Source organism: Antedon bifida, chromosome 10 (genome assembly GCF_963402885.1).
Source record: "Antedon bifida chromosome 10, ecAntBifi1.1, whole genome shotgun sequence".
NCBI classification, from domain to species: domain Eukaryota; kingdom Metazoa; phylum Echinodermata; class Crinoidea; order Comatulida; family Antedonidae; genus Antedon; species Antedon bifida.
In genome coordinates this window covers 18,743,391-18,751,128 of record NC_136235.1, presented here as the reverse complement: position 1 = coordinate 18,751,128, position 7,738 = coordinate 18,743,391, and positions in this window count along the sequence as shown.

The following is a 7,738-nucleotide window of genomic DNA, read 5'->3' as shown; positions in this document are numbered from 1 at the left end:
ATACAGTATATCTTAACAACACACACAACTGCAGGAAAAGCTTACAATACCAAGATATAATGCCACCTTACACATTATATATAGTAATTTACAACACAAAATTAAAATTATTTGAAATGCACTGAAACTTAAACCTCTATGTTCTTAGCTACACTTAATACAGTATACCTTAGCAACACACATTCCTGCAGAGAAAAGCTTACAATACCAAGATATAATGCCACCTTACACATTATATATAATAATTTACAACACATATTTAACATTATTTGAAATGCACTGAAACTTAAACCTCTACGTTCTTAGCTACACTTAATACAGTATATAACACACATACCTGCAGAGAAAAGCTTACAATACCAAGATATAATGCCACCTTACACATTATGCATAATAATTTACAACAACTATTTAAAATTATTTGAAATGCACCGAAACTTAAACCTATATTATGGTCTTAGTTACACTTAATAAAATATACCTTAGCAACACACATTCCTGCAGAGAAAAGCTTACAATACCAAGATATAATGCCACATTACACATTATATATAATAATTTACAACAAATAATTAAAATTATTAAACACATACCTGTAGAGAAAACGCAAACCAAATGTATCTTACATGTGTTTAGTTAGATTTGTATCTGTAGATGCATATATGCTATCTGAAATGAGTAATAGTAAAGAACAATTATTATGTGCAGGTTGTGTTGTATGCTCACCTGTGATTGGTTCCAACAGTCTTCCATTGGTATGTCCATATCTGAAAAGGGAAAATATAAAGAAATTTAATTATAACTATTGCATAGTCTATGATGTTTCTTACCTGTGATTGGTTCCAACACTCTTGCATCGGTATGTCCATATCTGAAAAGGAAAAATTATAAAGAAATGTAATTATACCATTGCATAGGCTTTGATGTTTTTTACCTGTGATTGCTTTCCTTGTATTGCCAAAACTAGATCTGAAAAGAGAAGAAACATTATTTTATATGAACATGTGATTTCTTTGTTTTAAGTGAAGAATTATACACTTTATTATAATTCTTTCTACAATTTATCCAGGTATCCCAAATTTATTTTGCATGCTTTCTGTAACATTTTACATTTTACACAATAAACAATTGATGTGTTAGTATACATGTAACACTTATAGCTGTGTCTGCATGAACTAATAGTTGTCCCAAGAAACCTAAATTGTCTGAAAAAAAAAGAAAGTGCAGGAAAAAATTATTCTTATTATGTGCATACATAAAAACAGTAAAAGGCCCATATAAATGACAAAACATTTATTTGTGTAAATGTAAAATGTTACAGAAGTACGCGCAGAAACAAAAGCAACCTAAAATCTAACTGCAAAGTACAAGAAGTATAAATATTTTGTGATTTAAACCTAAACATTCTTACTTGGAAATATAAGAATATAAAATAATATTACTTATCTGTCATAAGTGTAGAGAAGCACAACAGGAATAATAATACCAGTCAGCAGTCTGAGGACTGGAAGTAAGACCTGCAAAAAAAAATCTAACATCAAAAAATAAACAAAAAATAAATAAATATTCGTCCTTAAATACTTAAATTGTATTATTATATTCTATAAAAGATTTAACCTATTCAATTCAACAATAAATGTTCCCGTATTAAAATTATACAACTCCCGAGGCCCCGAGACTCCTTTCCCGCTAGTAAATTGGGCTGAGTAGAAAATCAGACAACGTACGCGCTGAACACCTGTCACGTCACAGTGACCGGGAACCAGTGAACGCGCTAAGCAGACGATAATAACGGTTCGCGGTGATTTACTTTTACAAACCATAGCTCAATGTAGGCTCAGTTATTTTCGCTAAAATTGAAAAAAATAAACTATCTTGATGAAATCAGTGTTGTAAATAGTAATAGAATATATTGAAATTGAAAATTGGCAAATTTGTAGGCCAAAGTAGCATCAGGCTTATGCCTAAAATTTCAAACGAGTTGATCGAGGGCCTAGGCGAAGAAGTGGTTCATAAAATCAACATTTTCTGTATAAAAATGTGTCATTAAATAAGATAAAGAAGTAAATTATGAGCTAGGGCCTACTAAAAGTCTATATTATAATCGATAACTCGTAATATTTTGTATTAGTGCATATTTTTAAACAAATAAAATACTTACCTACTCTACGGTCCTTCTCTCTCTTGATGTTTCTTCGTCGCCGCCAACTTACGAAATGGCAACGTAAGTCGCCGAGTCGGTAACGTGACGAAAACTATCCAAATTGTTAGATGAACTTATTCTAACTGTGATTGGCTAAATATTCGTTACTATTTTTGCTGCAACTCGTTGATTGGTTAATCAATAATTACTGTTGCCCCCGCGTATTCTGAACTATCTCGGAACAACGATTGGTCAACTTTTGCACAGAAACGCGTGTCTCCCGCATGCTACACCAAACTCCGCCCAGAGGAAGTTTTAAGAACTTTTTTACTATAGAGGGAGCTATTCATGGTGGAAGAGTTGCCAGGATCATACAATAATGTTTTATGTTGTTATTATGTATAAGGACTTCAAAACGCATGGACAATTAGGTTATCAAATTGACTTCTTCTATTAGCTTAGGGTGTCTAGATGATTGAATTTACGTTAGGTGGCAGTGGGATCGACGTTTCATGTCAAGTTACTATAGTAAACTTGTTTTTAATTCATAAGATTTAAACTTGAAATTGATACTTATTAATAGATTAATTTGCTGAATGCATAAATCTAAAGCCGTACTTATTCGCAATATTTCAAACACCATAATATGAATAACTAGAGCCTATAATAAAATAATTAATCTTTTTTCCTTTCCTATACAACGACGGGACACAGCTAAACAGTTTACCGACAATTTATTTTAGAACTGACGATTAATTCACTATTTTTGTATTATTACTAAAATTTGGAATGTGCAAAATCTATTCTAACCCTTGGTTCAATTCGGATAAAATATATAGTCATTAATACAATGATAATTAAATAATAAACAATTTTATAATAATGATTTATTTCAATTAACATATCTGCTGTTTTCTAGTACATTTTTTTACAAATTGTAAACCACGCGATGGTGATTATGTTTTTAAACATTGCGCTTCTCACTCATTTGCCGATATCTTTGTTTACTTACTTGTTTTAAAAAAACGTGTTTTCTGGAACAGTTTGGATGTTATGCAAATGAGTTTGTACAGTGGGGAAGATGGTATTAAAACAGATAGTTTGCCTCCGTTTTTTCGAACCTAGCACAGCTCTATATTTCAAAATTGTCTTGCTCATCCCCAAGCACTGAAGTCTCTTATATACTTTGTTTCAAAATAATAGATGTCATTTTTGGGGACCTTGCAGCTCTATTTTAAACAGTTTGGATGCCGTGTGCGTTGTTATGCAAATGAGTTTGTGCAGTGGAGAAGATGGTATTGTTAGCGATTCGCAGTCAACACACCACACTGTTACATTTTGATGTTGTTAATCTTTACATTAGAAGATTGTTCAAATCATGTAAATAAAACATTTTCCGGGCGGGAACCTAGCAGCTCTTCTCTTTTAGTTTGCAAAAGTAATCTCGAAAAGAACTCCATGTGGAAAAGAAGACCACCCAAGAGTACTAAAAATGAAGGAGCACATGGGCTTCTTTACGAGGTTTTATGGCAGTCTATTTAATGGAAAATAGTGCCATGCAACTTTGTTTCTGATTTTAAAAAAGGTCCACTTGTTTAGGCCTGACATTTACAACCCTCAAAATATCTCACTTTCAAAATCAAAAAGAAAAACAATATTTATTTTCAATTAAAAAAAAAAAAAAAATTTCCGTAGAGATTCGAACCCAATCTACTAGTGCTGAGAGCACCCAAACCTGAGCATTACCCGTTAGGCCACAAAGTACTACATGACTGAACAGCTGATAATAGTCTATTTATACGTGTATTACGTAGTTCATCATTACGTCATAAATATCCTATTAACCTTACTAAGACCAACAGTACCAGTTAGCTCAGTCGTCTGAGCGTCGTGTTAACAACACGTATGTCGTGGGTTCGATTCCCACGCTGGTCGGTGGAATAGAGTTAAAGGTATGCGACCACTGTGTTTGGGGTTCACAGATCATACGTCCCCCTTTCCACCACACATCATGAGGCGACAACATCAATGCATCTGGTGATGTGCTGGAAACGACCCCAAAAGGCTGTGGCAGGGCCTTAGTGCTGAGGCAGGGAGAGCACATTTAATATCTTTTATTTTTCTGTTACTTTCGCACCTATATTTTTGATATTGTAAATCTTATGTTTAGCGCCCTCAATTTTAATCAGAAAAAGAGGAATTAAAAAAATGTTTTTCGTTTTACGTGTTTAGAAGAGAATTTATATCTCATCGTAGTTTAGTATGCCGTGCGTTGTTATGCAAATGAGTTTATACAGGTGTAGTGGGCAAGATGGTATTGTTAGTCATTTGCGGTAGCACGCCACACCTTTTTTTTATGTTGTTAATCATTTACTTTAGAAGATTATTATTCTTGCGTACCACATTATACTGTATTTTGAAATATATATCCGTTTCATGCAAGATATTGTATTGTAATATGTTATGAATAACAGTTTATGGTAGTGGTGGCACCGCCCAGAATAAATATGTTTAAAACAGATAGCACAGCTCTATATTTCAAAATTGTCTCTGCTCATCCCTAAGCATGGTGGGGTAGTGAAGACTGTTCTATAGGCCTATTTTGTTTCAAAATAATAGATGTCATTTTTTCAGTTTGGATGCCGTGTGCGTTGTTATGCAAATGAGTTTATACAGGTGTAGTGGAGAAGATGGTATTGTTAGTCATTCGCGGTCAGCACGCCACACTGTTAAATTTTGATGTTGGTAATCTTTACATTAGAAGATTCAAATCATGTAAAGAAAACAATTTTCCGGGCGGGAACGGGAACCTATCAGCTCCCCTCTTTTATTTGCAAAAGTTCGGGAAGCAAAATGCTAAAGATTAAACTTATCTTAGGGTCACGAAAACTTTAGTGGACCAGGGCCTGATTCGAGGGGAGAATCCTACTATGTCATTTAAAATAGCGTTACGGCAGAAAGATTCTCTCAGCCGATTCGCGCGATGGTATTTAAATTTAAATTTATTTAATTTAAATCTATAATTCGCGTTTACCACCTGTATTAAGTTAATTTTAAGAAAAAGGAATCGATTGTGACATTAAATGAAATCCATTTCATGTTGTTGAAGATCGGTCAGGACGAATGAGTCTTAAGGCCTGCAATTTTATTTCATTATTTATTTTATAGTTATACACTATTTATTACAAGCTAACAATTTATTTTCACAGAAATCATGGTATTGCCAGTTATATTTATGTATATAAAATGTGATTCCCTCATGAGGCATCCTTTACTGAATACGGCGGCGGACAAATCTATGCCAGAGTCCCTAAGCTACCAAAATAGTGAATACATTTTGATATAGACGATCAAAGTAATAAAGAAAAACATTATGAGAAATGCTTAGGTAATTCGAAAATATATATTTCCGTCTGTATGTGAAAACTATATTATATTTTATTTTGATAATATTATTTTTGAAGACAATAATCCGTGTATTTTTGCTCTCCTGGCGAACACTGATTCTGGCAATCATTATTTCCAAGATGCTGGTTTCGGGATATAGATTGGATGAAAGTTCACGTCTGTTGATGTTGTGATCGATACCCACAGTATCTCTCTACTTTTAATGTACAAAATAGGCTTATTATTGAAATTTTTCACCGTATTCACCAATCAGCAAGGAAATAAATTGGGTGGGTGGAATAAGGTAGGTATTGCTATAACATAAAATGGTTTTATGTAGGCCTAGCGTAGAGGCCTAGCTGGATCGGTACCCGGACCCGCCGTAGAAGCCAGGCTAGGCCTAGGCCTACTTGTTTCCAGACTTAGGCTAAGATTAGCTAGGGTTAGCTCCTATTGTGCTATTTACACTTCAGGTGTATGCAAAGAATTTATTTTCTACTGTGTGTTTAATACGAAAGAACTGCATAACAAACGTGTTAATAGCCAAAATATTATAATTATTAGTGTTATTATGTGTGCCTGATAAATTCATCAAATACAATAAGTAAGTTCTGTTCTTTGCAAATATATTATTTATTAACCGACTTCATTTCAGAGCTGCTGGTGGTAATGTTGGATAATTAAGCTATTTGTTTTCTACAACATTGATACAGTAGTACGCATTTTATGTTAGCAAATATGAATAAAAATGTGTTGATTACTAAATAGTTTTATGCATGATGGCAGAAACATGGATATCATAGTCTATAGTATTATAAATAAGATCATCTTGCATATTTTCTGTTTTGTTTTCATTATTATTAAATCATTACTGAGCAAATATACTCTATATTCATTAAACTTCCTTTTTTCAGACTTTTGTAGCAATCAAAGCGGTAAAGTATTTTACGGAAACTGTCAACTAGCACAACCGGAGAAAGACATGCGGAAGTTACCGTTTAGTAATATCCTCATTGCAACAGTTCTAGGTTTCGCTGGAGGCATCTACATTTATAAACCCATCTATGAAAATTATGCACATGAACAATATGTTAAGAAATTGGAAAATGAATCGGATGCCAATAAGACAGAGGGAGTGGAACAAATAGAAAACAAAGTTGAAACGTGAACAGACATGATGATGATGATCTGTACAAACTTGTCATAAGGAGAGCAACAATCCTTCACCAAGTGTTAAGTATAGTATACAGTAATTCCTTTCGTCAACTTCTGAATTCAACCAGCAAATTATTTATTGGAATAGGTGCTTACCTTCAGTGATGCTTACTGTAACTTTAGTGATGTTAAAGTGTATTTAGACAATTCGGAATTTGTTAATAAACTTTTTAAAAAACGTTTCTCCCTCACCAAACTCCAGATTTATCAGTTCATTTGACTAACAAAAAGATCAATCAATTTTTCTCAGGACTGTTAGCGTTTGTATGTCATACTAAAATAATAATAATAAGTGTTTTGGATAATTTTTTAATAGATTGTAAAAAGCTATGAGTTGATACAGCAGTATTTAAATAAATAAAGGCAAATTTTCACAAATGAAATGATGTTCAAGTCTTTCATAGCAACTTGCAATTTGACAACCCTTGGCAGTACAGTACTACCCCTTCATTCTGATCCGTCAAACAGCTTTAATCAATACTGCAACTCTTCATATTACAGCATAATGTAATCAGAGGATCGGAAAAATAATGCACAATTAAGTGTAAATACATGCAGCCAACGCCACTCCAAGGTTACTGGATATAATAAAAGATCACATCGAATGTAGGCCTAAATATTTAGGGTTTTAATGACATAAAATCAGTTGAAATAAACACTCAAATACTATCTGTAACAGATAATTATGTTTCTTTGTTTTGTTTATTAACACAAACTCAATAATCTTATAGCTTTAAAGATAACATAAATGAGAATAACAATCCAGTGAAAATCAAAGTTTCTCTACATTTTTAGTTCAATTAAAAGTTCTGTTTTATTTATGTCTTCTTTATTGCATTCCACAGTATCAGGCAAACATCAAATTGCATCTGGAAATATTATTTCTCCCAATGACATCTGAAAATAGAAAAATAAAATATTACTAATTAGAACATGGCCTACAACAAGGATGGGGGGGGGGGGGGGGGGAGACAACATTAACAAAGGCACCAG